This window comes from Saccoglossus kowalevskii, chromosome 12 (genome assembly GCF_978046115.1).
Source record: "Saccoglossus kowalevskii chromosome 12, keSacKowa6.1, whole genome shotgun sequence".
In the NCBI taxonomy this organism is placed as follows: Eukaryota; Metazoa; Hemichordata; class Enteropneusta; family Harrimaniidae; genus Saccoglossus; species Saccoglossus kowalevskii.
The window spans coordinates 16,725,699-16,736,723 of record NC_140652.1 but is presented as its reverse complement, the minus strand read 5'-3'; the positions used below and the strand labels follow the sequence as shown (position 1 = coordinate 16,736,723).

Below are 11,025 nucleotides of genomic sequence, written 5' to 3'. Positions count from 1 at the left end.
TGAATGAATGGATGAATGAATGAATGAATGAATGAATGAATGAATGAATGAATGAATGGATGAATGGATAAATGAATAAATGAATATATGTATTATTCCGTACAGTAGATTGTTGTGCAACGTGGGTATCGTAATGTGTTTTGCTGGGACATTCAGTAACACTGACGGTGAATAAATGCGTATATTATTCCGTGCAGTAAATTACCATTACCACTACCCATGTACGATGATTTATTCCATACAGAGTCGTTTGAGTTGCACATTCACACACAGTGACCATTTATCGGGAATATGCTGAACACAATATTAGCACTAACAATATCGCATCGTGTGTTCCTCAACCAACCAATCAAACAACCTACCTACCTACCTACCAGCCCCTCGTAGAAGCGCCCGGATACTCACCGATTATCGGCCACAGCATAAACCATCGCATGGCTGGACCCAGTGAGTCACAAACGTTCCGTTTCTTTGCCATTGAAGCGTCTACTTGTTTAAATGTTAAATCTCTCACTTTCTAATCCGTGGTTACCAATTGTCACAACTCGCGCACACCACCCGCATTACTAACAAGTGGCACGAGGAGTGAAATAAATACAGAATATCTACCAATTACGGCTGTTCCATTTCATCAACTTCCTCCCGCTTTACCTGACCATATCGGAAACCCGTATATGTATTACAGCGGGATCACTGGTGGTATTTTGAACAGCGCCACGCGAGAGGCAGCAATAAATAAAAGAAATCAATAAGATTATGTTTTTTTCTCTCTCTCTAATTGTTAGCCTACAATAAAAAGATAACATCTGATCACTTATAAACGAACTCACGACAAATGGAATGAATGAATCACAATGTGACTTGCAAAACAATTTTGAAACACAATATACTATCTAATTTAAAATAGATCACTCGACTGCTGTGATAACATTACTATCAATCAATATGCCTATAACCCTAAGCTAGTTATTCCAAAAAAGGTGCAGTAAGCCTATTGAAAACCTCCTCTGGGTTGTTCGGAAACTTGATTCGGAATGCCAATTAATTAAATATGTTTTATGAAGAAAACAACAACAAAACAAATAAAAACAGTCGAAATTATTATAAGTGCTTATATTTTATATATAAACGTGTGTGCTGCGTATAAGGTGGACTAGTTCTGTCTAGTTCTTTATTTTTATTTATTTATTTTATAATAATTTTTAATTTGTTTCCCGTTCATGTGATAATTCAAGATACTAGTATATATAAATACAGGCGACTGTAACAGCCATCTGTGTAAGATCCCTTAATAACACATGCGCAATAAATATGTTCTTATTTCTCCGTAAGTGGCGCATATTACCGGCACATGGAATATGCCTAAACAAATTGTGAGGCGTATGTAGACTTGCATACAGTCCCTTGTTTATTTGTTGTTGTTTTCTTAATACAATAAAACGTTATGCCTAAAATTTCTATGAAACGAGAAACAGAGAATTTTTTCCTGGCCTAAATGGCGAATGCCGATTTACCGCGAAAGTCGGGTTTCATAATTTGGTTACGCGAAACCCCATTGCGAAGCTATGTTAAATTGCAGGAGTGGCCTTGAATGATAACAACAATAGCAATCATGTTTAATTTAGTGATTAGACACCACGATGGATTTGTTGCAAAAACAACTGATTTTTAAACAAAAATCATGGTGATCACAATATTACAGAGTAGAATGCACCTTGAATGATCATATAATTTATTCAAGGTGCTCTTTCGGTTTACAGTCACTTGTGATAAATATAGTTTATAGTAAGTGTACAAAATCGGCAATAATTAACCTTGAATGACAAAAACAAAAAACAAAATTATTTATTTGTAACACAAAAGTATTCATTACAACAATGAAATGCTCGAATGCGCAATATTCAATTACTTCACATGCGTTTTTCATTTTACATCGATTGAAAACTCTAAATTGTGCTGCCAAAACAAATGGTTAGTTTGTGAATAATCCAGTTTAGTTAACACCATATTAGATTTCATGTACACGGAAATATGGAGCCACCGACAGCAGAACAATATTACACGATCTTCGACTCATGGTGGCGCTCATTCCCGGAGCAACGGTAAACAAAAAGGGTTGGTGGCGCCAAATGCAAATACGCCTTGGTGTATGTCTCGTTCCTTGTGTTTAAAAATCTGTAAACCTCAGACATTTCATTAAATGTTACGTGTTTATTGCAATCACGTGTACTAACACAAAAACAATTCCGAGAGTTTCCATGAGCAGGTGGTTGGATTCAATCTCTCACTGGCAGTATTGACGCTGCAGGTCAGCGTTCTTACAACACCGATCTGACGCATATTTGTTAAACGTGAAAAGAAATTAACACAACGGCCATCTTATATTAAAAACACGTCAATAATACGCATTTCACCACAAAATGGCGGTGTGTGGTGGCAGAGATACTTTCGATCAGCCGCAAGGAACTCCTGGAAAGGGGAATTGCTTGGAGTATGAGATGGAGTGATTAGCTATCGAATGCACATCTTACATCCGGGGTGTAGGGAAGAAGCTGACTTCGGATATTCACTCCGGACTATCCAGCAGTATGTCTGAGTAAAGTCACAAACATATGTTGCGGTGGATGAAGTTGTCACTAGTGACTGTCAACAATGTCTCCGTTCTTAGCATTGCCGACTGGTGTCGTCCAAGTGATCAACGTTAATTTGTTACAGTGCCACGTATCACTGACTGTTAAATAGTGATTTCACATAACATAGAAAACAATAAATATTCGTCTGATGAATAACGGATGTATTTTTGAAATCCTGCAATTAATACACGAAGAAGAGAAAGTGAAGACGCGTTTGCCGTCATGGTTTCCCCCGCTGAGTTGATCGTCAAAATGTTTACGCACAGGACAAGCAAACAAACTAAGTTTCTTTTTCACGTTCAATGTTGTGATGGCAAACTGAAATAATGACTTTCACCTAATAAATTAAACAGTAAATAATTGTCCGACGAATAACGACTGTAATTTTGAAATCCAGTCATGTGGCGGATGTATAACAGGTGGGCAGTGGGCTAAAAATAAACCAGTCTCTAACAATAGACATATTCGTTGTCAACCCGACGTGAATATCAAAACAAACAAACAAAACTGAAAATAATAGCGCTTTCCGGTGTCATCAAAATCTCACCAGACTATCAAGAAAACTAGTTTAGTTTCAGCAGGATTGTTTTTCCATTCCTTGTAAAAAAAAGAAAGAAAGACATTCCCGCGGTTATTTTTCGCAACCTTATTTTTTACAAACGGACACTATTCTCTTGAAAGTTTCGCAATGAATTATGACTTTTTTAGTTATTACTTTTTTCTTTCATTGTAACCCCCTAAGTGACGTCACAGTACGCAGAAAATATTTCTTTCATTCTCGGTTTACCCAATAGAGGGCGCTTGAAAATTGCCCAAATGGCGGAGACTATTTGGGATCATAACTATTATTTATTTATTTATTCATTTATTTATTTATTTATTCATTTATTCATTCATCTATTCATCTATTCATTCATTTATTTATTATAAATAGTATACATAGCTACTGCTATGTGGCCAACAATATTAACAGGATTGAACTTTCCTTTAATACGACCTTTATAGCCACGTCTATTTATGGAGGTTGGTTTATATTTTCAAGGATCGCAAACTTATAAACATTTGACAAAATATTTGTCTATAAAAAATGATACAGTAATGTTGCAACAAAAACACATTTGTTTCAGTTTATCCAAACCCAGTCCATCTACATAATAACTGTGATCCAAGTTCGACACGTTTGACGACGACTAGTCTCTGTACTACTTCCTGTTACTCTACCCTTTCTGAATTTGCTTTGGTTATGTTTTATAACCACAGAATCTACATGTATACCTTCCTGGTTATTGGATTTCTCATCGTCCGCCTGCACGGTGTTGTTCCGTTCGGACTGTGATAGGTATTTTTGATGGTTAAAAACCTTTCACTTAGGTAACCGGGATTCGGTCGTTTCCACGCTAGGCTGACAAAAGACACACACAAGCTTCGTTCATGTTCCCAAAACGATTCTCTGCCAACTCCCTGGTTTTTCACCCGAGACAGCATTAAATCCATCTTTATTTCTTGTCACCCCTTAACCAATTACAATCAGTATAAGAGACTCCAAGGCCTTGCCTTCCAACAAACAACCAATCACATGAAAGTTTTACACATCATAATCAATTAATTACTCGTCAAGCTGTCTAGAGAAAACATTTCTATACATTGTCAACGCTAACTAATATTGATGGGGTAATAATCTCGCACTAACATTCCACTAAGATACTACCTTTTTTAAACTCGCAAACAACATTGGTTTAGAATTACAGCTACTGTCTTGTATCTTAAAAACTGCAGAGTCATAAGATGTTTTTGGTTGATTTCGACCAGCTCGCCATCTGGTCTTGTCATTAACCTTTATCAGTATATGTCATGACAACCACTATCAAACTGACTGAAATATAAATCATGATAGGACATTCCTCCTCAGTGGAGTGCTTCGCGGAACATTCACCTTGAGAATTCTAGATGTGGGTTTCTAGGAATATCGGACGTTTCGTCTCCGGACGTTTTGGCCAATAGTTTTGACCAGGACGGACGTTTCGATCTGTGGCTCTCTTCTGTAAAATGAACGATCTTCATTATTTGAAATTAGCGTTACAAGGAATGTTGCCGAAATTAGTGAAGCCATACAGAAATATCTCCCAATCAGATCAAGCAAACAGTGGTGCTAACGTGATGGGCATAAGAGGACATGATGATTTTCTTTCATTGTGAAATTCACACCTATCGTTACATGTGTTGATATCAGTTATTTTCATAACAACAAGTGGTGGCAGTATATGTTTGTTTAACGATATTCGGTTTATTCTGAAGTGGAAAATACTGTAAAACACGTCTTTTTCGCGAGCATGTCTTTTTCACGAATTTAGCGAGAGAACTGATTCGCTAATTCAAGATGTTGCTAATGACTTTATTAGAAATTCAAAATGGCCGCCAAAGAACGTCTTTTTCCTCCACACACACTTTGTAAACACACACACAAAAAAACAAAAAAAAAACGTACTGACATGACAGATACCGGTACACTTTATTGAAAAGTAAATTAACACAAAAAAATAAACGTATTCATTGTGGTCATTATTTCAATGAAAATAAATAAATGAAGTGATACTGATATATTATTACGGAAATTAGTAGTACTTAGTAATTTTTGAGTCCCAATATAAAAAGTCAATGTTCTGGATGTAACGCAGCAACGATACCCGCTTTTTTTATCATTTTAAGTTTTTTATCATTGCGAATAGAATCAAATTACACTTGACAGTTTTTCTTTGTTTTCATGGAGGCGATAACTGCGCATTTGTTTTGGCGGGCGACAGACAAGTATTGTGAAAAACAGGAAATCAACAATGACAAGAGAGATTCGCTAAATCAACATTTCACTGTAAGCGGAATATTGAATAAATGATGTGTTTTAAAGTGGCAGCAAAGTTATTCAATTATTAGTACGTTGTTTGGATGACCTCAACGAATGTTATGGCTTACTCCTCTGAGAAATTCAGAAATGGATTTGCGACCAGTTGCCCTGTCTTGACAGAGATTACGAAGACTAGACTGCAGTTCCATATCAACCTTCTTGCACCTCTTCCTACGAGGGACACCAACGGCACACAGTTGTTTACAGAAATACTTAATACATAGTCTATTACGTAGTGTCGTCATACAGTTGTTTGCAGAAATATTTAATACATAGTCTATTACGTGGTATCGGCATACAGGTTTCTACATAAATATTTAATACATAGTCTATTACGTGATGTCGGCATTCAGTTGTTTACAGAAATATTTAATACATAGTCTATTACGTGGTATCGGCATACAGTTGTTTACAGAAATATTTAATACAGAGTCTATTACGTGATATCGGCATACAGTTGTTTACAGAAATATTTAATACAGAGTCTATTACGTGATATCGGCATACAGTTGTTTACAGAAATATTTAATACATAGTTTATTACGTGATATCGGCATACAGTTGTTTACAGAAATATTTAATACATAGTCTATTACGTGATATCGGCATACAGTTGTTTACAGAAATATTTAATACATAGTTTATTACGTGATATCGGCATACAGTTGTTTACAGAAATATTTAATACAGAGTCTATTACATGATATCGGCATACAGTTGTTTACAGAAATATTTAATACAGAGTCTATTACATGATATCGGCATACAGTTGTTTACAGAAATATTTAATACATAGTTTATTACGTGATATCGGCATACAGTTGTTTACAGATGTAACATTTCTCTCACCGGGGCCTGTTTGCCAACGAGAGTCGTTGCCACAATTTAAAATCCTTGGGGCAGGGTCCGTGGGGTTGATTAGTCAGTATACAACGAACATTAACACACCACGGGGTGAAGAAACACGCACGCATACAGACAAGGTGCTGACAATGATTGAACAGTATAAACTTCAAATACTTTAATACAATACGAAGAGAAATCCCTGACTCAACAAGCAGCATCCAAAAGATGCTTTGTTCCCTCTATATAACATTAACAACATTCAATAACTATACTGCTTGTAATAAGAACCTTAACCTGACAAAGTTTGGTCAATACAACTAACTGACTACACTATCAGCCAGCAAGCTAATCACTACATCAATCCTAATCGTACAATTCACTTAAGGTAGCGAGACTATTATTTGTGTTGAAAATTACGATTTTCACATTTATTTATTAATTGATGAAATGCACTATAAACTTTCATATGATAAAATCAACATAACATAGAATGTCATGTAAGTTGGTTAAAATGTATATTTTCTGAAGGGAAGCAAGGCAGCCTCAGTAGTGTTTTCCAAAATCAACAGCACAGGTTTAATCTGTGTGCCTATAAGTTTCAAAGATAAACTCAAGACAAAGCAAAGTTAGGATGTGTTATCAGTAGCTATCTGACACACAATGAGTGTTTCCAAACATTCGAGTAGTTTGTCTCCGCCCCTGTTTGTTTCACAGATTAGTCATTTGCATATGAATGTGTCAGACACAAGGTCACACAGCCACTGAAAAAAATCATTGATTTTGGTGTTTTCATATGACGAATTTATCCAATTATAGCTATCCCATTCCTTTATTTTTTTGGGTTTCTAATAGCCTTACACATTTGGATGTCCCTACACATGGTAAAACAGACCTTGATGGGAAAACAACTTGATTGTGCCGATAAACAAGCTTGAAAATCTTTGCTGTTACTTCATGGACGTTTTCTAGGAGTTTATGTTTTTCAAAATACAAGGTCTTTAACAAAAAATAACGTATACTTATTGTCGTCGGATTAACACCAAATTTTCACAGCTTTAAGGTGACAATGAGAGGAACTTGAATGTGTCCAGACAAACTATTTCATCGATTATTTACCAACGAGTTGTGGTTTGAGTTGGGGGCAATGTGACTAAAACAGTAATTGAAATTCAGCACAATATTTTTTTAAAACGCGTTGCTTGAATAAAACTGACCAGACACATTCAATTTACCAGACTATTGAACAACTAGGAAAAGTGAAAAAAATACTTCTTATCGCCAGCATAAATGCGTAATTATTTTTTTACAGAAAAAGTAATTTTACACCTTTGATTGAATAACGCGTCGTAGAATGCAGATACGGGCATGCAAAATACACTTGTGAAAAGCTTGAAGTCTGGCGATTCTAAAAATATATACTTTCCCGGGTCTATTTGTAGTCATTTAGTCACAATTAGAAGATGAAAACAAGTATGCAAATAATAGTCCCGCTACCTTAACTATATTAAACTACAACAACCTGATACACATGTATTAATCCGGCATGTCCTAGCTATCTTATACACAGGGTCTATCCAGCTCAAACTAAGCAAATTACATTAACCTTATCAATCCAACAAGATTTGTGTAATACATCAAATGTTACATTAATACTCACAAACAAAACTATGAAAATATCCAATATCATCTGAACAGTCCCTAATTATAATCACATGCACCGTATTAACCTGTCACAGCCTCTCACTTTAGACTATCTTAAAGAAGAGCAATATTAATAGTTGCACTAATATGAAACACAGATTACTACATAGAAATGCACATAAGCTCTGTTAAAAGAACAAAACATGTATCTCTAAAACTCATTAAAAGGCTTAAAACTCAACAACGTAAAATACAGTTAGTCTTCGCACAATTAAATAAATCTAGATTATGCTTAAACAATATGATTCATATGCGGCTAACCGCTACAGAAAGTACACTGGTACTTCACAGAAAAATTAAGCAAGAAGAGAATAGCAGAGTCTATGCTATGTCCCCGTCCCAAGAAATGGTTGCGTCCAAAAGTACCGCTATCCAAAGTAAAGTAAAGTTTCACAGCGATGGTTTCTGAGCAATTGCCAAACCGCCAAACACATGAATAATAAAGAATAATGTCACTCAAAAACCAAATTACTGGGGCAAAAAACAACAGACTCGTGCCATCCACTAATTACTTTACAAAATTTACAGCGAGAACACAATATCTTTACCGCTATCGTCAGTTCTCATTAAATGATAATACTACAATAATAATAAAACTATATCAAAACAAACATATGGTATGTTCAACAATATACAGCAATGTCACACGATATCAAAAGTCGCCAACTGGTTCACAACGTTCTGTACAGTTCCGAAAATTCGCTGACCACGAGGCACGTATAATTGGCGATGACGCAATGGCGTCGCCAGAGAACACAGTCACTCTAAGAGAATTACAACAACTTTCGAAGATTCAGGCTCCACGATCTGATGAATGTTAAGTTCATTGAGACCTAGTTTTCAAGAGATCACTCACCGCTTATCGATCAGTTCCCGAGTCACATCAATCCGATCATCGACGACACAGTCCAACGTTGATTGTCCACAAAGTTGCTGCGACACTGGTTCGACAGTTACTTTGACTTCTTCACGGCACGGGAATAACACAAACTTCGCACAGCAAGTCGCCCGTGGGCTGCAACACCCTAACTCAGTTCTTTCCTAGCTTTTCGATCGATGCATCAAGTTACACATACAACTTAGCTAGTATTTATACAGCGAGCACAGAAACCAAATCAACTCAGGCATACAGTTTTCTACAGAAATATTTAATACATAATCTATTACTTGTTATCGGCATACAGTTGTTTACAGAAATATTTAATACATAGTCTATTACGTGATATCGGCATTCAGTTGTTTACAGAAATATTTAATACATAGTCTATTACGTGATATCGGCATACAGTTGTTTACAGAAATATTTAATACATAGTCTATTACGTGATGTCAGCATTCAGTTGTTTACAGAAATATTTAATACATAGTCTATTACGTAATATCGGCATTCAGTTGTTTACAGAAATATTTAATACATAGTCTATTACGTGATGTCGTCATACAGTTGTTTACAGAAATATTTAAGACATAGTCTATTACGTGATATCGGCATTCAGTTGTTTACAGAAATATTTAATACATAGTCTATTACGTGATATCGGCATACAGATGTTTACAGAAATATTTAAGACATAGTCTATTACGTGATATCGGCATTCAGTTGTTTACAGAAATATTTAATACATAGTCTATTACGTGATATCGGCATTCAGTTGTTTACAAAGATATTTAATACATAGTCTATTACGTGATATCGGCATTCAGTTGTTTACAGAAATATTTAATACATAGTCTATTACGTGATATCGGCATTCAGTTGTTTACAGAAATATTTAATACATAGTCTATTACGTGATATCGGCATTCAGTTGTTTACAGAAATATTTAATACATAGTCTATTACGTGATATCGGCATTCAGTTTTTTACAGAAATATTTAATACATAGTCTATTACGTGATATCGGCATTCAGTTGTTTACAGAAATACTTAATACATAGTCTATTACGTGATATCGGCATACAGTTTTCTACAGAAATATTTAATACATAGTCTATTACTTGTTATCGGCATACAGTTGTTTACAGAAATATTTAATACATAGTCTATTACGTGATATCGGCATACAGTTTTCTACAGAAATATTTAATACATAGTCTATTACGTGTTATCGGCATACAGTTGTTTGCAGAAATATTTAATACATAGTCTATTACGTGATGTCGGCATTCAGTTGTTTACAGAAATATTTAATACATAGTCTATTACGTGATGTCGGCATACAGTTGTTTACAGAAATATTTAATACATAGTCTATTACGTGATATCGGCATACAGTTGTTTACAGAAATATTTAATACATAGTCTATTACGTGATATCGGCATACAGTTGTTTACAGAAATATTTAATACATAGTCTATTACGTGATGTCGGCATTCAGTTGTTTACAGAAATATTTAATACATAGTCTATTACGTGATATCGGCATTCAGTTGTTTACAGAAATATTTAATACATAGTCTATTACGTGATGTCGTCATACAGTTGTTTACAGAAATATTTAAGACATAGTCTATTACGTGATGTCGGCATTCAGTTGTTTACAGAAATATTTAATACATAGTCTATTACGTGATATCGGCATTCAGTTGTTTACAGAAATATTAAATACTTAGTCTCGTGCGTGATGTCGGCATACAGTTGTTTACAGAAATATTTAATACATAGTCTATTACGTGATGTCGTCATACATTTTTCTACAGAAATATTTAATACATAGTCTATTACGTGATATCGGCATTCAGTTGTTTACAGAAATATTTAATACATAGTCTATTACGTGATATCGGCATTCAGTTGTTTACAGAAATATTTAATACATAGTCTATTACGTGATATCGGCATTCAGTTGTTTACAGAAATATTTAATACATAGTCTATTACGTGATGTCATACAGTTGTTTACATAAATATTTAATACATAGTCTATTACGTGATATCGGCATA

The 11,025-nt window shown here is 34.9% G+C and overlaps 1 long non-coding RNA gene across 1 annotated transcript; it reads right to left on the bottom strand.

Annotated features, from left to right (window-relative positions):
* Window positions 1-6,521: 6,521 nt before the first annotated feature.
* On the bottom strand, window positions 6,522-8,034 carry LOC146735579 (uncharacterized). The gene is made up of 2 exons (XR_014931117.1): window positions 7,873-8,034; window positions 6,522-6,757 (listed from the first exon to the last, which is right to left on the bottom strand). It is a non-coding gene; the product is annotated as an uncharacterized LOC146735579 (long non-coding RNA).
* Between the last annotated feature and the right edge of the window lie 2,991 nt (window positions 8,035-11,025).